Source organism: Sus scrofa, chromosome 1 (assembly GCF_000003025.6).
Source record: "Sus scrofa isolate TJ Tabasco breed Duroc chromosome 1, Sscrofa11.1, whole genome shotgun sequence".
Taxonomy (NCBI): Eukaryota; Metazoa; Chordata; class Mammalia; order Artiodactyla; family Suidae; genus Sus; species Sus scrofa.
The window spans coordinates 185309749-185334580 of NC_010443.5; the positions used below are offsets into that span (position 1 = coordinate 185309749).

Consider the following 24832-nt stretch of genomic DNA (forward strand, 5'->3'; position numbering starts at 1 on the left):
CAACTGAAAATAATATATGAAAAGAAAGAGACCCAGAAGCCACAGAAGAAAGGTAGCAAGAAAAAAATTAAGCAGAAGGAATTAGCATTTCACTATTTCATAAAATCGTTAATGCTTCTGTCCAGTTCATTGGTATGTTGACACCCTCTCCAGCACAGAGTTGGTACTTAATAAAATTGATTAAATAGTGAATTAAGTGAGGACGTGCTAAGAGTGAGGAAACTAAAACAGGGAGTGGAGGGAAGATACCCACAGATTAGAGCAGTGGTCTTTGAACATTTTTGGTCACGTAATACCAAAAGTAACTTTGAAAAACTCTGTAACCCCTTGCACATTTTAAGATTGACATTCAAAAATTTTTATCATAAATCTAAACAGTTCCAAAGGGTGTAACTGCCAGGATATTGTAAATATTGACATTTAAAAATAAACCTTTGCATTGCTTTCAAAAAAATATCCACAGGAAAAATTTTGGAGGTGATGGATATGTTTATGGCATAGATTGTGGTCTTACGCATATGTATTTATTGCCAAACTCATTGGGTTGTGTAAATTAAACATATGCAGCTTTTTCTATATCAATCATACCTTAATAAAAATCCCAAAGGAATCTAAATACCATGGCATTCCAATACCAAACGTTATCCACTTAAAAAAAAATACATAGATGTATTATGTATAAGAAAAAACATATTGTCTCAAAGATAGAGCAAAGATAAATACAAAAATGAGGAACACATAAACCCAGTTTTAAAATTTGGAAATTTTATATCATTCCTTTTTTTCTTTCAACTTCTCTCCCACAGAATATACCTTAATGTAGTATTTTTGCTTAAAAATCTTAGATTTATTATTATATTATACTTTGCAACAAAAATCCATATATAGAGAAGTTTAATTTTGTAGTTCCTTGTGATCAAATCTTTGATAAAATATCCTCTGAATTGATTTATCATTATAAATATTACCAATATCAAGCTAATAAAAATAACCAGAATATGTTACAAAGTTTGATAATTAAATAAAAAAGTAAAATTTTATTGGAAATTTATCTCAATTTGGATAGTGATTTTTTAAATTTTCAACTCATTCATGCATTAGTGGATGGGTATATTTACTGCTAAAATAAGTTAGGGTTTAGCATCAATTCTATTGCCATTATTGCTGTTATTGCTATAAGCTGAAAAGTAGTATTAACTATAGCATAGCCACTATCTGTACAGACTCTGGGGCCAGTCTACTTGAATTCAAGTCTCAACTCCATCACTTATTAGCTCTGTAACTTTGGACAAGAAGTAGACCTCTACAAGCTTCCTTTTTCAAATGTAAATTAGGAATAATTACAGTGTTGTTGTGAGGATTGAACAGGATAGTGCATGTAAAGTTCATACTAGCAGACAGTAACTTTCTCTTTAGGTATTTAAGCAAAGTGCTAAATAAGTAGATGCAACAGAAAGAATTTTGCTCTAGCGTAGTTTCCAATTGTATTCCTTCCTCTGAGCGATTTCTACTCCCCCTCCCCCCAAATCACATGATGATCTATTATTCAAAATTATTTTTAATGATATATTAGGTGACAATTCCTCCTTCGTTTCTGTTGAAAGCAAAGAACTGGAAACTAGCTGACTTGATGAAGGAATTGTTACCCTGTCATCAGAATCATTTACATTTTCAATGCCTGCACTAATGTCTCTAACTTTTCTTTGCTTGGTGACCCCTAAGTTTTTATACCCTTGGAGCATCATAGTAAAGCTCTAATGGAAAAGTGATATGGCCTCTCTTTCCTACAGGGGCAAAGGCAGATTGTGAACTAGATTATTTGTCTGAAGGCACATTCCCAAGCTCAGTTCTAAGTAAGAGTTCATCTGAAAATCAAAGATCTTCAAATTGGCCCCAGAGAACTCCCTGGGGGATGTGCCTTGGACAGTCTTGAGTCTCCCCAGGTCAGGCTGTCCTGTCGAGCAGTATCAACCAGGGACCCAGGTCAGTCCACCCAGGGGAAGCAGTAGGAATAACCTAGTTTCTGTAGGAGAGGGTTTGATATGGAGAGTTTCCACATCAACGGTTTAGCCTATAGTTTGGAGCAGGAGGAGCCAAAACCAAAAGCCACTCTCCCCAGACCCAGGAAGTTGTGTGTGCAAAAGAATCCAGAAGAAGGAGCTGCCCTAACTTGACTCCTAAGCAAGGTATAGCAGGGGCCCTCGCTGCTGCCTTCTAGGGGGTTGTTCTTCTGACTTGTCCTCGTTCGGTAGGAAATGAGCTTCTCTGTGTTAATGCTGCTGTTTGCTTTAGGATTGGTGGCTTGGCCAAGTCTGCTGCTCACAGGACAGAGCACCTTGGTTGTTCACAAACTGGTGAGAGCAAATCTGACATTGGTGAGGCCCTCAGGTTCCAGCATCGCTTCGCAGAGCTGCACAAAGCCCAGAATGAAAGTCTTCTTTCTGGAGGAAGAGTCATCAGATTGACGGGTTTGCATCAGAGATGGAGATGTCCCCCATTCACCTACTGATAAAAAATTCTCCTATACATGAACCTCCCCTTTGTATTGCTTAGAAATAGGATTTTTTTTAGCTGTATCCCTAACTCATATTTTTATACCTACAAATGAATGCAGCTAAATAGCCAGTTATTTTTTAAATTACCAGTTAGGTTGAAAATTCCAGGTCAGAGCTGGCCAGGAAATGCATCTTTCATGAGGTATGGGTGGGCGCAGCAATGTGTACCTACACAGCCCGTGCAGTGAGGTGCCCACTTGGGGTCTTATTTCCCTTGGAACACATCTAACCTGTTTCCAGCCTCAAGCCAATAACACACCACATGCCAATTCTATATCACCTGATTGCAGTTGCTCTCAGGCTATTAGTCATATTTTGTTGCCCCCTTTGGAGGAGGAGGGTAAGGGGGAAGCGGGCAGGGAAGAAGTGCACAGAGAATCAAGAAATGTGTTGAGGAGTTCCTACCATGGCTCAGAGATTAATGAATCTGACTGGCATCCATGAGGATGCAGGTTCGATCCCTGGCCTCACTCACTGGGTTAAGGATCCAGCATTGCCATGAGTTGTGGTGTAGGTCACAGGCGCAGCTCGAATCTGGGATTGCTCTGGCTATGGGTTAGGCCGGCAGCTACAGCTCCGATTTGACCCCTGGTCTGGGAACCTCTCTATGCTGTGGGTTCGGCCCTAAAAAGCAAAAAAAAAAAAAAAAAAGTATTGAAAGAGGATTTGTGAATCCCCAAATGCTTAAAACGATTTATTAAAGGCGCCCTATAATCAAAAGGCAGGATTGAGAGAATGGGTAGAACATTACCATAGAAAGAGAGAACGAGAAAAGATAAAAGTTAAGACTTCAAAAGGCCCTAGGAGATTATTTCTAGAAACAGTACCAGACAATGAGAACTGACAAAATTATTTTCTAATGTTAGATGGGCTGGTATCACGAGGGAACTTTCCATCTGATTAAAAATAATTATTGCTGGCATTAAATCCAGTTGGAATCACCCAGCACGATTTATCTTCTATCTCATGCTGCTACCATATGCCCGACATTGTGGAGCAGAAACAGTCTCTTTCAGTCTGATAAATAGTACTTTGTAAATATTTAGAAATGGGAGCTCTGCATCGCTGAACAATTCTGACAGGGAACATGTGCAAAGGAGCCGGTTATTCATGTTCCTGACAGAGACTCAGTTTGAGGTGTGGGGCCCCAAAGCATTCATAAAGCCAGGTACACTTTTCCCAGAAGTCTTGTTCAGAATTAACAGCACTTGGAGGAGTGTGGCTGGGCTCTTCAGCATGAGCTGTGCCTTCCAAAATGCACACACTCCGTGGAGTCAGGCATTTTGCTGTCTGGATAGTGCGGTGGAAGTTGATAAACTGCCATATTTATCAAACCGGCTTTTTCTGGAACACTTGATTCAAGCAAGAAACAGCATCCAGTGTGACCTTATTTGGAGAAATGGTCTTTACAGAAGTAATTTAGTTAAAATGAGGTCATTGGGAGGGCCCTCGGCCAGTGTGATGGGTGTCTTTATAAAGGGGAGAAATTTGGGCACAGAGACACCCATAGAGAAAGTCACTGTGAAGACACGGCGAGAAGACAGCTGTCTACACAGAGAAAGGCTTGGAACAACTCCTTCCCTTACAGCCTCTAGACCAAACTAATTCAATCAACACCTTGATTTGGACTTGGCCTTCAGAACTGTGAGATAACATTTCTGTGTTTCAGCCCCCCTGGTTGCAGTACTTTGTTTTACAGCAGCCTTAGCAAACTAACAGAAGGAAACCAGACCCAGTGCTCTTTGAGGGCTTCTGTTTGAATCCCTAAGAGAGACAGGCCTTCTGCCCACCCTCTAGGCTGGAGGAATCCTTTCTGCTTCCCCACCTGTGGGAGGGGCCCATCGCATCACTGACGCTGGGACGTGGGTCACTGATGTGTGTGGCCCAGCCTCCTGTGTCTTGCTGTCTCTGAGACCATCAAGCCCTCAGACCTAGCCTCCTCCTCTCTCCACTCTGCTCCCTTGTGGCGAACATCCAAGCCTGGCTGCACACTCCCTGCGCCGGCACGACTGTGAGCCTCTAGGGCTTTACTTGGGCTCCATTCAAGGAAAGGAGGAGTAAGAGGGCCTGGGTCAGGGTTTCTCAATCTGGCTCTCTGTGCAGCATCTGCAGTGACAAAGTCAGGAGTTCGAGGTCCATTGTCTCAGTCCCTTGTAAGAATGTTCTGTGGGCCAGGACTCTGGGATTCTGCCTAAATCCCTTACAGTTTATTGATGTAAATATTAGTTTGGGAGGGGGATGGGTCCCTGACTCTTTTGGTGACTAGAATTGGGCTGTGTGCTCTCCCTGGTTATTTATGTACATTGTACCCTGCCTTCCCCACCCCCTGGGAACTTCTAGCGGAATATAAACAGTCATAATTGCAACATTCAGTTACCATTGGATTCAAGTTGGAATTTTCTGTTCATGCCACTTGCAGACATTTGACAACTCTCCCAAAATGAGGAAACTTGTGAGATTAGTGTTCCCTTTGTAATTGTTGATGATGTTTCAAGAAGTATATAGAAAAATCACTCTGGCTATTTCTTGATAATTTCCAGTGGACTTTTATTTTTTTATTTTTTTTTAAAGGAACATCTAATATGTACTATGGATATTCTGCCCGCATTCTGAAGTCTGTAGCTTTAAACTTAGCACCTGTCAGAAGCAAGGACGGACATCTTAGAACACTAATTTACAGCTTACGCGTTCACTGTTAAAAATCATTTATCCATCTTCAATATACCTCCCCATATATTTAGCATGTGTAATTTATCAGGGTGGAAGAGTTTTTCTACCCAGCCAAGCCAGGGACTGGTTGGTCACTCTGTGATATATTAAATGAATTGTGCAAAAAACAATGTCAATTGTCATGAGAAACAGAGCAAGAGGAAGAGATGAGAAAAAACATAGGGCAAGGCAGCAAATTCATTGTTATTAAAGTGCCCAGAAAAAATGCTGTAAGGAGTGAGAGAGCCTGATTTCCTTGTTCTCCTGAAATTATGGACCAGACCCTAGACATGTAATGAGACAGAGCAGGGAACAAGGGAGAAGAAAAAGGAGATAAAGAATGGACGTTAGCAAAGTTTGGAGACACAGAGAAAAAGAAGCAGAGGACATTAAAAGTCTGGATATATTTTCTCCTGGTTGGAACATGCACAGATGAAACTAAATACCAGGGCTTTTTCATATAGTCACCAATTCCTATAGCTAAATACTTGACTTATGGTATTTCAAAGTAGCGTTTATGTAGATTATAGGTCCATAGTTCTTCATCCTTTTTCAAATAAAGAATACCTTACATAGAAAAATTTGGGTTTGGCCAGCTTGCACCCAGCTGATACAGGTTAACAGCTTCCTAATGGATGGTTTGGAAAAGAGCGGTTTCAGCATTTTCTACCAACTGGTGAGAAGGAAAAGCTGTTGAAATCTGAGCAGCAAAAATAATACGTGCCTGAGGAAGGGCTGTACCCAAAGCTGTTCTTAAAGGCTGGATGCACATCTCACTTCTAACACCGGTGTGCATTTTCTGATTTTCACCTTGATGGCCCTTGAGAAAGGCCGAGGGATGCTGGAGAGCCCAGGCCCACCCTGATTCCTTCTGAAGAATGTGGCAGAGTAAGATGTGGAAACAGGGAGGAGCAGCTGCTTCTCTCATCACTGACACCTAAGGAGAACGTCTTGGGAGGGGAGGGTCCATGCATAATGATAAGTTAAACCTGCTGCTTCAGTTTAAATGAAGCGAGTACCTGGTGAGAAGCGTTGGAGTTTCTTTAGAAGCAGATTTAGACCTTGGTTTAGAAGCAGATTTAGACCTTCGGCAGCATCTCAAAGATATGGCTGTTAACATTGTGGCTTTAGTGTTTTTGAGGAGTCCCTGAAGGATCCCATCTCCTAGGAATGAAAGGTACGCCCCATCTTTAGGCTTTTGCACCATGGTTTATGGGAATGTTGCCCACTCTATCACATTTCTTGTTTTTATTCATTCTTTAAGGATTCTTTGAAATTTCATCTTTTTCCATGAACTTTCTTGACATGCCCAGGCAGTGATGATTTCGATGTAAAACTTGGTGCTTATACTTCCCCAAGCTGGTATGAATTTTGCTCCATTACAATACTGGATTGACAAAAAATCACAGTAATGAATTCATTCCAATACTAGGATGCCATCAATGTATGTTTCTAGTGAAATATAGTTGATTTATAATATTGTGTAACTTTCAGGTTATATGATGATGATTTGGGTGATTGTTTATTTGTTTTTGCAGATTATATTCCATTATAGGTTATTATAAGATATTGAGTATACTTCACTGTGCTATACAGGAAGTCCTTGTTAGTTTGTGTCTATTAGTCCCATACTCCTCATTTGTCCCACCTCCACCTTTGGTAATCATAAGCTTGTTTTCTATGTCCATGAATCTGTTTCTGTTTTGTATATGGACTTACTTGCATAATTTTTTAGATTTCACATATAAGTGATATAGTATTTTTCTTTCTCTGTTTGACTTACTTCACTGAGCATAATACTCTCTAGATCCACATAAATTGCTGCCAATTGTTTCATTCTTTTATGGCTGTGTAATATTCCATTGTATATATAGTACATCCTCTTAATTCAGTCATCTGTTGATGGGCGCTTGGGTTGTTTCCCTGTCTTAGCTGTTGCAAATAGTGCTGCTATGAATGTTGGGACGCATGTATCTTTTCAAATTAGTGTTTTTGTATTTTTGTGGAATTGTTGGATCATGTGGAAACTCTATTTTTAGTTTTTTAAAGGAACCTCCATACTGTTTTCCACAGTGGCTGTACCACTTGACATTCCCACCGTTGTACACAAGGGTTCCCTCTTCTCTGCACCTGCTCCAGCATTTATTACATGTAGACTTTTTGATGATGGCCTTTTTGACTGGTGTGAGGTGATACCTCATTGTGGTTTTGATTTGCATTCCTCTGATAATTAGTGATGTTGAGCATCTTTTCATGTACCTGTTGGCCATTTGTATGCCTTCTTTGGGAAAATTTCTAAGTCTTCTCATTCTTTGATTGGGCATCACTATATTTTTTGTATTAAATTAAATGATTTGGAACCCCATTGGCTAGGATTACAACAGCAAAGTCAATCTCTTATTGGAATTTTCCACCCCATCCCATTACTCAAAGCCCTAGGAGTCTTACCAATCTAGCATAGTCTGTCTTGTCCTCACTGGGTAATGTTGAGATGTTCCTTGTCCAGGCCCATGGGGTTCCTTCATAACAATCATTTCTACCTTTCATGCCATCTAGGGCCTGGGGGTCTCTGAAAGACCACAGGCTCTGAGCACAGGGCATTTTCCTCTTAAGATTAATGCTCTGCCATTTTCCTTGTAGGCTTGTCAACCACTGTAGGATGCTACAAATGTTAAGTCTTGAAAACCTTGGGGCCTGAAAAGCTCAATCCCAATCTAGTCTGAATTCCTCCTATACTCTGGCTCCTTGGGGCATTTCTACCTCTACCCATCCAAAGACTTCCTAGTAAACTCTGCCCTCTTGGCAAATCCCATGTAACTCTCTTTCAATGAGCCTTGGAAATACATCCTGAGGAAGGGGCTAGGGAGAAGGACTGCAGATCCTGGACCATTTTCTTTTGCATATTTACCCAATTATATCCTCATTTGGCATTCACCATATGCAGCTTTATAATTATTACTTGTTACACTTTCAAGTTCAATGTCTCAGCTACTCAACTATGTTACACATCCCTGCAGACATTGACCATACATTGGAAGTCATTTACATCTTTTATAGTATAGGCACACAATGATTTCTTTTATTAACAGCCAGAGAAAAGCAGTCAACTCAGTCTTTTTGGTTTTGGTTTTTCAGCCCATTTTCTCCTTGCCGAAACTGCTATTAAGTCAGGTTTTCTTGCAGGGCCGTTTTTAAAGATGCAGATTAACTGTAACATGTAAATGCTATTTATATTTTAGGATTTTGTTCAGACATCACCTCTTCTGTGAAGCCTTCCTTGAGTTCTCTAAATAAGAGTAATTTTTCTTTTTACTCCCAAATCTATAAAATTCTTTGCTAAGCCTAGATTTCTAGATATTGAGAAGGTAACAGTGCGAAGTGGCTAAGCATAGATTCTGGAACCAAATCACTTGAGTTCAAAATCTAATTCTGCTGCTTCCTAAGTTTGTGACTTTGGGCAGCTTTCCTCTTTTGAAAAATAGTATAGAGAGTTCCTGTAGTGGCTCAGTGGAAATAAATCCGACTAGTAATCATGAGGTTGTGGGTTCGATGCCTGGCCTCCCTCAGTAGGTTAAGGATCCGGCACTGCCAAGAGTTTTAGTGTAGATCGCAGATGCAGCTTGGATCCAGCATTGCAAAAAAAAAAAAAAAGAAAAGAAAAAGAAAAATAGTGATAATAATAGTTTCTATATCATGTAAGGATTACTTGAATTTATACACAGAAAGCACTTGGGCAGAGTAGATATTCAATATGCCTTAGCTGTAAACATCTGCTGATTTGACTTATACTGGTGTTTTACGGCTAATTTAGACATCTCTAATCACAATAGTATTATGATAATATGTTGGAGTAAATGGAAGGAAAAGCGATATACACTAAAAATGATTTTTTTTTTTTTGTCTTTTTAGGGCTGCACCTGCAGCACATGGAAGTTCCCAGGCTAGGGGTTGAATTGGAGCTGCAGCTGCTGGCCTATATCACAGCAACACCAGATCTGAGCCGCATTTGTGACCCACACCACAGCTCACGACAATGCTGGATCCTCAACCCAGTGAGCAGGGCCAGGGATCTAACCCGTGCCCTCACAGATACCAGTCAGGTTCGTTACCAATGAACCATAACAAGAACTCCCTAAAAATGAATTTTTAAATAATTCATTGACTAAACATGCACATAATCAGAACTAAACATAAAGTGTTTCCTAAACAAGTGTTTCCTTCCATGGTCTGCTTTAAAGAGGAAAATAATTTGTATCAAATTTTAAAGTGTATCCAAGTTTAAAGAGTGCTTTTAAAGTGCTTGAGTGTTGGGGAAAAAATTGGTCTCTTCAGCCCCTGAGGAACTTAATCATCTATAAGCACTGTATGTTAGATGTATGTATAATATTTTGCAAACCAAATAAATAAGGATGTGGTTCTTCATTTAACAAAAGAAGTCACCATCATTTGAAGTGACCTCAGTTATGTGATGCCTAAAGGATGACAAGCACTAAGTTGGCCCAAATCCCTAGGTTTTCCAACTTTGTGGTTCTTTGAGTATCTCAAACACAAATCACTGAGAAGGCTTCTAGCAACTGACTTATACTCAGTTTTTCTTATACTCCCCACCCTTTGGTAGAGATGTAACTTAGGTTGGGTTCCCTTGGAAACAAACTTTGAGATGGAGATTTGTTTGCAGGAGGTTTGTTGGGAGTGCTCTGAGGAAGGAGACCTGTAAGGAACTGAGGGAAGCTGAACTGCATAGAGGGAGAAAATGAACAGTGGTGAGGTTACAACCGAGAGCTTTTTTTGATCCCATAGGGAGCTCTGGACAGACACACACAGAGTCACACACACACACACACACACACCTGCCTGGGAAAGAAAGGGGCATAACTTCATGCAGTGTAGCTGCTGGCCATTCCTAGGGGGCAACCAAGATGGAAGCTTTCATCAGCCAACACTCTAGGAAACAGGGAATGAGTGTCCAGATCCTGAAAGTGGGATCTGTGCATCACACCACAGCATTTGCTCCACTACACAAAGGAGGCAACACTCCCTATGACTTGAAAAAAGTTCTGGTTTATGAAGGAGTGTTATAAACCATACTAGTCGATCCTAATTTCAGGGCTGACCAGTTGACCTGTGTATCTGTAACCCAGGGTTTGTATGTGGAAATAGGACATGCTATATGGAGACAGGCCAGGATGGCTCTAGGAAGAAAAGGGCCACCTGGATGTGTTTTTAATAGAATATTCATGGACAGCCCTTTATGAGGGTTATGCTGCTTTAATTAAACAAGCTCCCAAACTGTTGTGACCCCACTACCACCACCCCTAAGGCCAAAAGAACAGTTCACCCATCCCTTGCCTATTGAACTTGCCTTGCTTCTCCATGAGCAGGAAAGGGGAGTGGGTGGTGATGGTATCAATTACGTGGACAATGAAACTCATGCAATAGTCTTCCTTGCCATCAGATCTATACTAAAAATGAGAACATGAAAGGGTTCTGCCTCTGTGCTGGGAACTTGTGCTCATCTTATTCCCTCAGGGTGTCATAATGTAGTACATGTGTTTCAAATCTGATTAAAACCCAGGAGTAAACAATGCATATTAATTGATCCATGCATTTCAGTAAACAGTAAATTTGAGTCCCTGGATTGATTTTTCTGAGCAAACCAATAAAGTGAATAAACCTTGCATTATTTATCACTGGTCATCCAATGTAATGTTTAAGTCAACAGAACGGGTGTACTTTCCATGTCTCCTCTGGGAAAACCGCCTCCGAGAAGGCTTATTTGGGAAAGATCAGGATACAGCCTCAGATTTTTACTTGGATTCTTTCAAAACTCAACAGAAAGGCCATCTGCAGCTTTCTGCCTTCTTTCTTGTCAGGTGAGCACACACGTGTCCAAAGAAAGACAGTCCATCTGCAACCTTAGAAAACAATAGACCAAAATGAAACCAAGTGTATTTTTACCAATCAGATGAGTCATTTTCCCCACGAGGTTAATTATCATTAATGACTTTAATTAAGGAGTCATGTGAAGTATTTATCTTGGGAAGTGTGGATCCATGTGGTTTGCACTATTGGATTTTAGCTTTCTGCTGTGATTGTGCATTTTCAAAACACCCTATTAATGTTAAACCTCTTTGGTGCTAAATGCTAAAGTTGTGATGCCTCGGGGCATATTTTACAGTGACATTGGACAGGTTTAGCCTGGCATTTAACAGACTGCGGAGCTAGAATTATTCTTGTTCATTTGAGGCCTCCAGCTTGGAATTTGTAAGATAAATGAGTCAGTTGCATCTATTCTCTAGCAATTAACTGGTAATTGGGCCATTTAATCAGAATACTGACTTGAAGGACTCTAGCCTGATTAGATGCTGTTGGCAGGAAAAAAAAGATTCAACTCCTTGTTCATCTCATTTGTGTCTTATATTCACACCCTAAGTCCAGATCAAACCCAAATCTAACCTGTCAATGAATATTTAACAGAAAAATGGTTACTTATTAAAAAATCCTTTTATGGAGACTTAATAGATTTAGATACCAATCTTCTACAAAATACTCAGGTCAGTAATGCTCATTCTATAGTTATTTATTGTGCTTCTGTTTGGTACAAGAATGTTGCTCATAGGTATATAAACATCAATAATACAGCTGTTGAATTCAAGAAGCCTCAGTTGGCCTAAGTTTTACTTCATTCGGAGTATAAATCAAGGTAAATAACTGTCCCTTAATTTCTTCTCTGACAAAACCAACACATACTTTGATCCGTACAGTGAAGTTGCAACAGACAAGCAAGTTTTTATGATTTAAAAAGAAAAAAAAACCCAAGATTTTATATATATATATATATATATATATATATATATATATATATACATATCAGCAAAAGTTAGTAGTTTAAGCCTGGCCATGTACTAGAATCAGCTGGAATGTTTTCAAAAATCACAATGATTTCTAGATCACACCTGAGACCTGTTAGATCAGACTATCTGGGCACGGGAACTTTGCATCAATTTCTAAAGTAGCTTGGTGATTTGAAGGTGTTGAGAACTCTAGAGAAGCAGAAAAAATTATTGAACTTAAGGATATTGATACGGAGTTATAGCAAGAAAAAGGAAGATCCTATGGAAGGCCATAAGAAAAACAGGTGTGGGAATGAAGCGGTGGGATGGAGGTTGGAGGCACAAGAGCCAAGAAGCCATCCTCTGCTACCTGAATCTGGTCCTGTCATTGCCTCTCCACTCCAGAATGCATCACCCCCCTTCCCAGCAGAAAGAGCTGAAAGAGGATGGCTCTGGAGTTCCCGTCGTGGCGCAGTGGTTAACGAATCCGACTAGGAACCATGAGGTTGCGGGTTCGGTCCCTGCCCTTGCTCAGTGGGTTAACGATCCGGCGTTGCCGTGAGCTGTGGTGTAGGTTGCAGACGCGGCTCGGATCCCGCGTTGCTGTGGCTCTGGTGTAGGCCAGTGGCTACAGCTTCGACTAGACCCCTAGCCTGGGAACCTCCATATGCCGCGGGAGCGGCCCAAGAAATAGCAACAACAACAACAACAACAAAAAGACAAAAGACAAAAAAAAAAAAAAAAAAGAGGATGGCTCTCCCTCACATTTGCCTTCCAAATCTCAAACTCATGTCCCTGGAGGCCTTTGGGCCCTTGCAGAATAGGAGGACCCTAAAAGAGGGTGGGATAGGTGTGAAGCTACACAATCTTAGCATCCCTCACAGAGATCAGTCACATCCATTCTCTTGGTTTCAGCTACTATCTAAATGATGATGCCACTCAAATCAATATCTGTAATCAATACCTCTCTCCTGAGCTTCAAAGGTATGCATGCACTGCCTGCCAGACAGCCCTCCCTAAATATTCCAGGTAGTAATGCAAAGGCAACCTATTTCCCCAATGAACTCATCTCACTTGCTGTGCTCGCCTCTCTTCATATGCCTGCAATTGCTGTGAATCATACACCTAGCCACCCAGGCTGCGTTCTTCAATGCTGGACTCGCTTGGCCTCATCTCCCACATCCAGTGTCCTAGAACTGCCTGTCTTCTGAATCTTTCTCATTCATCCTGTCCTCTCCAGCCCTGTTACCATTGTTCTAGATTAAGCCTTCCTCAATTCTCACCTGGATTTCTACAACAACTTCCTAGTTGATTTTGTCAGCCTCAGTCTTCAAACCCTCAAACCTGTTCTCCTTAAGAGTTGACAACGATTGCATTAAACAGAGACATGAGGACATCAGCTCCCTGCTTAAACTTCTCTGATGTTTATGCATCACCTATTGCAATAGCTTTAAACTCTGCCTGCACATTAAAATTGATACAGGCATATTTGGGGGGCTTTTAAAATTGTCAGTGTCTGAGCCCTACTTCAGACTAATTGATCAGAATCTCTGGTGATAGAGTTTGAGAATCGATATTTTTTAAAAAGCTCCCTAATTTAATATATAGCAGTGCATTATTAGACTTAATTCTGTGCTGGTTATCTATTTGCTACACATCAAAACTTAGTTGTCCAATAACTTATTGGCTTAAAATAGCCACCATTTTATCATATCTCACAATTTCATGGGTCATGAATTCAGAGCGGGCTTGCCCAGACAGACTTCTGTTCTACATCAACTGGGGTCATATTCGTATTTAGATGACAGACAGGCTGGTCTGGAGGACCTGGAATGTCTTCCGTAAAGTCAGAATGGCTGAGATCCACTGTCACCGTCAGCAGAGTGCCTCCATGGGTCCTCTTCAGCACTCCTACCCATCTCAAATTAGTTGGTCTTACATGGTGGATTACTTACATAGCCTTGCTATCCAAGCTGTGGCCTGCAGTGGCAATAGACAGTGACATCTGAAAGCTTGTTAGAGAATGCAGAATCCCTGCCTGAACCCTAGACCTTCTGAATCAGAATCAACTTTTTAACAAGATCCCTAGGCAATGCGTGTGCTCACTGAAGTTTAAGAAGCACTGACCTGTAGGTCAAGAGCTGGTATCCTTAGGGTATTTTAGGTCTTCTTTTATCTGGCATTTGCCATACATCTCCAGCATTAACACTCTCCATTATTTTCCTGGGCTTATAAGATGCAAGATTCAATAAGCAACTTTGAGTTCCCTGGGCTTTATTCTTTATGCCTCTGCTCATTGTCCTCTCTGCTGTAATATCTTCCCTCTTTCTTCCTTTCATAAGACAACACATACTCATTCTTTCATTTTAAGGACCAGTATCACTTCTAGCAGAATGCTTTTCCTGATCCTCCCAACACTGGCCTAGGGACAGGTGCCTCTCATTTGTATCAGCATGGTCCCCGTGTGACTCTCCATCACTGCACTTGTGATGCTGCATTTATATTTATGTAAAAATTTCTGGCTCTGAGCTCTGAGTCAGTATCCTCCATTAAACTGTTAGTTCCTCATGGACAAGGTTTAATGCTTTATTTATATCTATTTTCTACCACCTAACACAGTATATAGCACATAATAGTGGCTCAATTAGTGGCTGCTAAATGAAAAGAAATATTTATGAGGAGTTCCTGTCATGGTGCAGCAGAAATGAATCCAACTAGGAACCATGAGATTGTGGGTTCGATCCCTGGACTCACTCAGTGGGTTAAGGATGTGGCGTTGCCATGAGCTATGGTGTAGGTCACAGACGAGGCTTGGATCTGGCATTGCTGTGGCTGTTTCGTAGGCCAGAAGCTACAGCTCTGATTTGACCCCTAGCCTGGGAACCTCCATATATCACGGGTGTGGCCCTAAAAAGCAAAAAAAGAAAAAAGAAGAAATGTTTATAAGCATGTGATTATGATTGAAATTGTTCTCAGCAAGTTGTAGCAGAATCACCTGTGGAGCTTTTTAAATCTATCTGCCTGAGTGAGCATCACTGCTAGAGATTCTGACCCAGAAGAGCTGGTTGGAACACAGCCATCAGTATTTTGAAGAAATGCCACAGATAATTCTGAGCCACAATCAGGGTATGAAAACCATGGTTCTAGATATGGTAAAGGATTAAAAACATATTAAAAATATGTTTCCTTTATTTATCTTATACCAACTAATCTCACCATTTAGTAGTTTGGTACAAATGAGAAGACAACAAATTGATATAGTTATAGTACTAACTTTTCTGAGATTGTGATAATACTGTTAATATATATGTAATACAAATATCTCTAGGTTCCAAACCAATGAGTGTTATGCAGCTTAATATTTGGGTATCCAAAACATGACTGTATAAAACAAAACTTCAAAACTATTAGAAGTTACAGAAAAAAAAAATAGTCTGTTTACGACCCCAGGAACAGAGTAGATCTCTTATATAGATACAAAGAGCACAGCTCATAAAGGAAAAAAAAAAAAAAAAAAGCCAAGTGTCACCAAAATGAAAAAACTTCATAGGAAAAAAGAAACCATAAACTGAAGGTGAGATAAAAGGGACAACATGGAAGAAGATGGTGGTAATACACATGTCATAGCAAGGATGAGTGTCCAGAATATTTAAACTATTACCAGACGTGGGACCTAAGGCAGAGTAACCCATGTGAGATTACTCTATGGCCAACCTCACTTCCTCCTAGGGAGTTTCCAGTCTTCCAGGGAGAGAGCCCAGGGGGAGACCGACAGGTTCTCTGAGTTGAGGAGATAGAGCTGGGTGTTTGGGAGAGGCCAAGGCTGATAAAAGTTTGCAGTGAAGACTCCAGAGAGGAGAGAGTAGCAGAGAGAGAGAGATCTGAAGATCTCTTCACCTGAGAACTGATTAGTCAACATGTGTAAGGAAACTGCCCAAGACTGGAGAAAGAACCACCAGAAAGGATTAGAGAAAACAATTCTCCAAGGTGCATGTAGTGCTGGGATTAGTTTGGCATTTTGCCAAACCCGAGAGGAATAAACCTTATAATTTACACAACTCATGGAACATTAGGTAGAGTCCTCAACAAGCTGATGCCTCAGTAGTGAGGAAAATGATCCTTAGACAAAAGGCTGCTTGCTCTGAGTCTCACAAAGCTTAAAAGCAAGTATTAAAAGGATCATAGTATTTCCAGTTAACTTACCCATGTCCAGAACAAGTTCAAGAACATTTATAGGAATACAAAGATACTGGCCTTAGATAAGATAAAATTCATGTTTTAGGACCCAAGGAAAAATTACCGTGCCTGCAGGGAAACATGAAAATATGACCCATAATGAGGAAAAAAACCAATCAATAAAAACCCATTCAGAAATGAGTCAGATAATAGAAGAAATAAATAAGGTCATTAAAAGAGTTATATACTCTGTGATCTAGAACATAGGGAAAGTATGTTAAGTAGAGACAGGCAGATATTAAAAAAAACAAGCAAAAAGAAAAACAAACAAAAAAGCTCAAATGAAACTCCTAGTGATGGAAATTGTAATGTCTAGAGATCAAAAATACACTGAGGCAAGGAAGATGACAAAAATTTTCCCAAATTTAGTGAAAATTATAATCCTACCATTTCAAGAAGTTCAATTAACTCCTCCCCCAACACACACACACACACACACACACACACACAAACTGAAGAAAACTACATTAAGGACATCATCATCAAGTTGCTTAAAAGTAGTGATGAAAAAAATCTCAAAAGCAGCTGGAGCAAAAAAGACATTATTTTTAAAAACCAAAGACTAAAAATGACAGTAGATTTAATCTTCAGAAACAGTGTATGCCAGGAAAGAGTGGAGCAACATCTTTGAAGTACTAAAAATAAAAACAGGAAATCTAGAATTCTATAGCCAGCAAAAATATGTAGCAAAAACAAAGGTGACGACACAGGGACTTTCAAACATATAAAAGCTGAGAATTCCACCACAGGCCAGCATTTCTGGAAATGTTAAAGGAAGTCCTTCTGGCAGAAGGAAACCAATACCAGATGGAAATCTGAATTTACGCAAAGGTATGAGGCAAACCTGTAAATACAACAGATTTTTTTTCTCTTTTTAAAAATCATTTTAAAAGATAGCTGACCATCTAAATCCAGAATCATAACAATGTATTGTGAGGTTTATAACGTATGTAGAAGTAAAGTGTATGAGACCAAACAATACACAAAGACCTGGAGGAGGGAAATGGGAGTATTTTAGTATAAACTCCTTATGCTATACGTGAAGAGGCACACCACATGGAATCGTACTGTGACTAATTAAAGATATATATTATAGTCCCTAAAGAAACCACTAAATAACACAGCAAAATAATCCAACAAGTCAAACTAGATAAATAAGCATAAATAGACTGGAAAGGGAGAAGTAAAACTATTTGTAGACAGCATGATTGTGTATGGAGAAAATCCTACCAAATCAATGAATAATTAAGGTTGCATGATACAAGATAAATAGTTTTCTTACCAATGTAAAATTAGAAATTGAAATTGAAAAATAATACTGTTTACAATATTAGTGAAATTTACAAATATATGAATACTTGGGGATAAATTTGACACAAGATACAGGACCTGTACACTAAAACCTAGAAAACATTGCTGAAAGAAATTAAAGAAGACTTAAATAAATGGAGACCTATCATGTTTGGGGGTGGTCAAAAAACTCAATACTGTTAATAGATCAACTCTACCCAAGCTGATCTATTGCTTTAATACAATCTGAATCAAAACCCCAGTAGACTTTTTGTGAACACTGACAAGCTAATTCTAGAATTCATATGCACATGCAAAGGTTCTAGAATGGCTAAAGGAAATTGGAAACAAGAATAAAATTGGAAGTCTTAACATTACTTGACTTGCTTACTTACAAAGCTAGAGTAATCAAAGTGTGGAATTGGCATAGAGACAAATATCAATGGAACAGAATGAAGAGTACAGAGAGAAATCCACACATAATATAGTCAACTGATTTTCAACACTGGTGCACAGGCAGTTCAATGGAGAAAGAGAATTATTTCAAAAAATTGTGCTGGAACAATTGGATATCCCAGTTTTTTAAAAAAAGAACTTCAATCCACACTTGACAATATATACAAATATTAATTCAAAATGGATCATAGACTTAAACACAAAACCTAAAACTCTAAGATTTCTAGGTATACATAGGAGAAAAATCTGTGATTTGGATTAGGCAAAGATTTCTTGGATATGATACAAAAGCATGATCCGTAAAAGAAAAAATTGGCAACCTGGACTTCTTCAAAATTAAAAGTTTCTGTTTTTTGAAAGACAGTGTGAAAGAATGAAAAGACAGCTCATGGACTGAGAGAAAATTTTGAAAATCACATATTTGATTTAAAAAAAGTAAATAGAATATGTAAAAAATATTCAAGAGGAAAAATAACCCCAACAGCCCAATTTTTAAAATGGGCAAAAGATTTGGATAGACACTTCATTGAAGAAGATAAAATGAATGGTAAATAAATGCATGAAAGGACTCAACATCGTGAGTCAATAGGGAAATGAAAATTACAACTGCAGTGTGATACCACTGCATACCTATTAGAACAGCTAAAATTAAAAACATTTAATGCCAGCGCACTGCAGTGGAAATGAATCCAACTAGTATCCATGAGGATGCAGGTTGACCCCTGTCTTCGCTCAGTGGGTTGGGGATCTGGCTTTGAGGTGAGCTGTGGTGTAGATCGCAGATATGGCTCAGATCTGTGAATGCTATGGCCATCGTGTAGGCCTGCAGCTGTAGCTCCTATTCGACCCCTAGCCTGAGAACTTCCATATGCTACAGGTGTGACCCTACAAAGCAAAAAAAAATAAAAAATAGAAACTTAATGCCAATTGTTGGCAAGGGTATAGAACTAAACTCTCATCTACTGCTGGTGGAAGTGCAAAATGTTACAACCATTTTTGAAAAAAACAGTTTGGCAATTTTTTAAATAGCTTAACACACACCTACCACTCAATCTAGCCATTCCACTCCAAGAGAAATGAAAGCATGTATATGTCCACACAAAAACTTGTACCAAATAGCCATAGCAGGTTTTTTTTTTTTTTTTTTTTTTTTTTTTTTTTTTTTTTTTTTTTTTTGAGTGTGTGTGTGTGTCTTTTGTCTTTTTAGGGGCACACCCACAGCACATGGAGGTTCCAAGACTAGGGGTCCAATCAGAGCTACAGCTGCCAGCCTATGCCACAGCCACAGCAACGCCAGATCTGAGCCGTGTCTGTGACAGACACCACAGCCCATGGCAATGCCGGATCCCCAACCCACTGAGAGAGGCCAGATATCAAACTCCCAATCCCATGTTTTCTAGTCAGATTCGCTTCCACTGTGCCAGGACGGGAACTCCCATAGCAGCTTTATTCACAATACAAGTGTAAAAGAACTCAAATATCCACCAACAGGTGAATGAATAAACAAATTGGGATATATTAATGTAGTAAATGCCTTCCAGCATTAAAAACAAATGAGCTACTGGAGTTCCAGTCATGGCTCAGTGGTTAATGAACCTGACTAGTATCCATGAGGGTTCGGGTTCTATCTCTGGCCTCACTGAGTGGGTTAAGGATCCAGCGTTACCATGAGCTGGGGTGTAGGTCGAAGACTCAGCTCGGATCCCATGTGCTGTGGCTGTGGCGTAGGCCTGCAGCTGCAGTTCCAATTCAACCCCTAGCCTAGGAACTTCCATATGCCCTGGGTGCAGCCCTAAAAGACAAAAAACACAAAACAAAACAAAAAGTAAATGAGCTATTGATATATGAAACATCATGAGAGAATCTTGGAATAAGTATGGTGAAGAAAAGAAGCCATACCAAGGAAGAGTATATATTATTCCACTTGCATAAAATTCTAGAAAATGAAAGCTATCTGTGGTGACAGAAAAAAATCAGTGGTGTCTGGGATCAGGGGGAGGAGCAGGAGAGAGAGATTACAGAAAGACATGAGAAAACTGGGGGGGGGAGGTGACAGACATGTTCATTACCTTGACTGTGGTGATAGTTTCACAGGAATGTAAATATGTCAAAACACCAAATTGTATACTTTTTGTGCAACTTGATGAATGTCAATTATACTTCAATAAAGCAGTAAAAAAAGAAGGGAAAAAAATCACATGAGATATTATTTCACTCTCATCAGACTTGCCAAATTCAAAAAGAATTGAACAGTATCAAGTGTTGTCAAGGATATGATCATATACTGCAAAAGGAGTGTAAAATTTGCACAGTACCTTTGGAAAGCAGTTTGGCAATATTAAGTTGAAGATGAACAATTGAACATACTTTCAACTTTGCATTTTATTTATTTATTTATGTATTTACGTGTTTGATTTTTGTCCTTTTAGGGCCGCACCAGCAGCATATAGAGGTTCCCAGGTTAGGGGTCTAATCGGAGCTGTAGCCGCCAGCCTACACCACAGCTCACAGCAACGCTGGATCCTTAACCCACCGAGCAAGGCCAGGGATTGAACCTTCATCCTCATGGATACTGGTCAGGTTCATTAACCACTGAGCCACCATGGGTATTCCACAACTTTGCATTTCTACTCTCAAGTAATTACCCAACAAAACTGTTACACGTGTACTTTAAGACACGTATAAGTATATTCATTGCAGCATTGTTTCTGATAGAAAAAAAGATTTAAGGAGTTTCCTGTGGCGCAGCAGGTTATGGATCTGGCATTGTCAGTGCTACACCTCCAGTCACTCTTGTAGCACGGGTTTGATCCCTGGCCTGGGAACTTGCACATGCCATGAGTGTGGCCAAAAAAGAAAAAAATTTGAAACAACTTGAATGTGCATCAATAGGAGTATAATAAATATATTTACACATATATTTATGTTATGTAGTGTAAATAAATTGTGGCCTTGTCTTATAATGAAATGCAATACAACAGGGTTTTTTCTCTGATTTTGATGTGAAAACTACCCAGAGATCTTTAGATCTGGGGTAGGGCTTGGGCTTCTACCTTTTAAGAAGCCCTGAAGTGATGCTACTGCTTCTGAGCCACGGTATTTTTTATAGCCAGACAATACTGCATGAATGAACTAGAGGTGTATGTATCAACATGGCTAGGTCTAATAAAATAGGGAGGAAAAAAGGCAAGTTACCAAAAGATTCATACAGAATGATGGCTTTGGCATAAAAGTTTAAAAACCTCAAGGCAGTACCATATGTTGTCCATGGATATGAACAAACATAAGACATTTTTATAAAAAAGATTTGAACTGTGGACATGGAGGCTAAGCCGCAGGAAAAGTTGATTATAGGAGCAGAGAAAAGGGAACAAATAATACTGGAGAGGGAAACGAGAGCCTCCACTTTATAATATTCTATTCTGTTTGTTTTTTAAAAAACCTGGAGGTAAAATCTAAAACAGTAACATTTGTTCTTTGTTGGATAAGTACACAGATGTTTTATAGGATTCTGAGAACTCTGACATATTTTAAGCTTATAAAAACAAATACAAAAGGAAATTAATAACCAAATATAACCTATTTCATAGTCAACTTCCATAATAATAGTGTTAGAAATCAATGCTCACAAAACTGAAATGACTATGTCTCCACTTGGTCTTGAAACCAGAGAGCCTCATTTATGCCTCACAGAAGAAGTAGAATCTGCTTTTAGTTAAACATAATATCTTGGTAGAGATTATGTGCGCTCCTTTCTTAGTGGCCTTAGTGTCCCTAAGCAAATTCCACATCATAAAATTTTGTTTCTTTGGATACCAGATTGTGCCCTAGTGTAGGAAGTTGATGGGTTATAGATGTATATGGCTGATGAACTTGATTATAATGTGTATTTTGAATGTTGGTGGTCATGCATGCTTGAAATGGAAGTATGGGGATGGGTGACTTCAAAGGGTGAGTTATTTTCCTCTGGTCATCTATGATGGGACAGGGCAGTCCAGCCTTCATGACTGGCTATTTCTTTGAGAGACATGCCCACATTAATTGGCCCCAGAGCTGTGTGAAGAGTTAGGACAATCACCTGGTCCAACCTACCACTATTTAAGCTTCTACGATCTCAACATTTAGGCTATTTCTTCCCCAAGTGAATGAAAGGGGGCCCACATATCATCAGGTCAACTGCCCCTTCACGGTCAGATTGCACCCAGCCCTGCCTGCCTGCATTGGTGAGAAATTTTAGCCCTTTTATTTTATATGAATCTTCCTCTTTTTGGTCATGGGAGGAGAGCAAATGGCATTAAAATGTGCTTGTTTTGGTGTGTACTTCTTTTCTGTTGAGGTAAAAGATCGCACTTCATGTCCAGACCTAGAAAATAGACTTTAACCATCCCGAGAGATTTATTAGGGCAGGAGCCTCCACAGCAATGGTGAGTGGGCCTCAAAATGTGATCTAGCCTTTCACTCATTCACAGGCCACCGTGATGGGTGTCAAGCTGGGTCAGGAATCTGCAGCCTGGAGCCCTGCTGGTCCACAGATGTGCCCCTCTAGCCACCTGCAGAGATGGGAATCTGCTACACCCATTGTTTGGGAAATTGGAATAATGCCACTGTACCTTGAGGCCAGAGATCTTGTCACCATTCTGGCGAAGGGAGAAGAATGCTCGTCTGTATTTAACGGAGGCAGGGGGCTGGGGAAAGAGAAGGAAGCGTTGTCAGTGAGGTTTATTGAGCCCCAAATTGCTACTGTGTTTAATATACAACTCCTTCCATTTCATGCTACTAAGCCCTTTTTCTACAATGACAGTGCTGTTGCCTGGACTAGGTCAGGGAGATTCTGGTATCAGCTTTTGGGCCTCTCCTGAAATCACTTCTCCAGTCTGGTCCACCGGGCCAGATTCTGCCTTTCCCATGATACCTTCTCTCTAAAGACTCTGTTGTCCATCTGATTCCTGTTGGGGCCAGCCTAGTCCATTAGACCTGGGTGTGCAGTATGACCAGGATGCATTCAGTCCCCATGTAAATGAGTGGCTATAGGAGGAAATGTCAAGGTGGGGTGGCAGGGAGCAGAGTCCAAATCTACTCACCAGCAGCCTTGGTCTCAGTTCCTGTCTAATGGAGCCTCTCTCTTGCAAGGATATTGACTTGTTAGAAAATGTATTTCCATTTGATTGTCACAAATTCTCTGAGCTGGATGATACTATCCAGATATTTAAGACTAGGCTCAGTGAATTATAAGCAATAGTTTAAGGAAGAGGGACATTTACTGGGGAAGGTAAGAGGAGCAAGTTTTGAAAAATAAGAATTTAAAATGTGACCCTGTGGAGTGGTGCAATGGGTTAAGAATCCTACTGCAGTGGCTAGGGTCACCGTAGAGGTTCAAGTTCAATCCCTGGCCCAGTGCAGTGGTTTAAAGTATCTGATGTAGCCACAGCTGTAGTGTAGGTCACAGCTTTGGCTCAGATTCAATCCCTGGCCCAGGAGCTTCCATATGCTGTGGAGGCAGCCATAAAAATATATATATTTTTAAAAAATGACTATGAAAGGGGGGCATTTTAAGTTGTGAGTCTTTGGGAAGAGTCAATAGTCTAAGCAAATAACTCAAAGACAGAATGAGCTTGGTACACATGGGAAGAGGGCAGGGAGACTGGCCTCCTGGAATTGAGTTCACATTGGGCAGTAACTCAGATAGGTGGGCTAAAGCATGCCTCCAAGAGTCTTCAGAGTCAAGAGGTGTGGTAGTAATTCAGAGGGATTCAGTGTAGGTTATTGAGCAAATACGGAAAGGTCTGCCTAGTATAGAAATGGCATGTGGTTGATGACAAAGTTGGGAGGAGAGAAAGACTGTAGGGAGAATAGACCAGAAGTTACAGCAGTAGCTCAAGTAAGGATGATCTGGTCTAGGATGAGAACAGAGATAAAAGGACAAATCTTAGGCATTTCATAGTTACAGATAGAGGAAAATGAGGATTTAAGAGACCAAACTGTTTTGAACACCTCTAGAGGTGGGACAGCTAAAAAGGAGAGTCATTTTGGAGGGAAGAAAAGTTCTCTTTAGGACCTGTTGAACTTAAGGGAACAGGACAGTTTGAAGTCCAACAAAGGTACACTGTTATAGACTCTATCAATTCTAGAGTTGAGGTTCAACTCTTGAAGTGCAATTGAAGATTGAGTCCTATATTATAAAATAACACTGCAATACCTGGGATTTTCCACAGGTAGACACAGGTGAAATGGTCTCGGGAATTAGAAATAAGAGGAGTAGTCACTGACCTATAGGATGATTGATTATGTTGAATGCCATTAAGACCTGAAGACAAGGGTATTACCATCGGGAGGGGTAGCTTATTCATTTCTTATTCAGCTACATCATAGCATACTCAGAAGTACAGATACAATGAGTAAAAGAGAATAAAGTCTGAGGTCTCTAGCCATTGAAGGTTTGGATATTATTTCAGTAAAAGAGGTTAGCTTTTCTTTTCTTCTTTTTTTTTTAAGGGTCAAGCCCTTGGCACATGGAAGTTCCCAGGCTAGGGGTTGAATCACAGCTGTAGCTGCTGGACTACACCACAGCCACAGCAATGCAGGATCCGAGCTGCATCTTCGATCTACACTGCAGCTCACGGCAATGCCGGATCCTTAACCCACTGAGTGAGACAAGGGATGGAACCTGCATCCTCACAGATACTAGTTGGGTTTGTTTCTGCTGTGCCACAATGTGAACTCTGTGAAATGTCAAATGTTCAATTTAAAATTGCT

The 24832-nt window shown here is 40.0% G+C and overlaps 1 long non-coding RNA gene across 1 annotated transcript in view; it reads left to right on the forward strand.

The window, feature by feature from the left end:
* The window catches only part of LOC110262230, a 57964-nt gene continuing 37908 nt past the window's right edge, over positions 4777-24832 (forward strand). The window contains exon 1 of the long non-coding RNA XR_002347032.1: positions 4777-6441. This is a non-coding gene — a long non-coding RNA (uncharacterized LOC110262230). The remainder of the gene's footprint in view (positions 6442-24832) is intronic.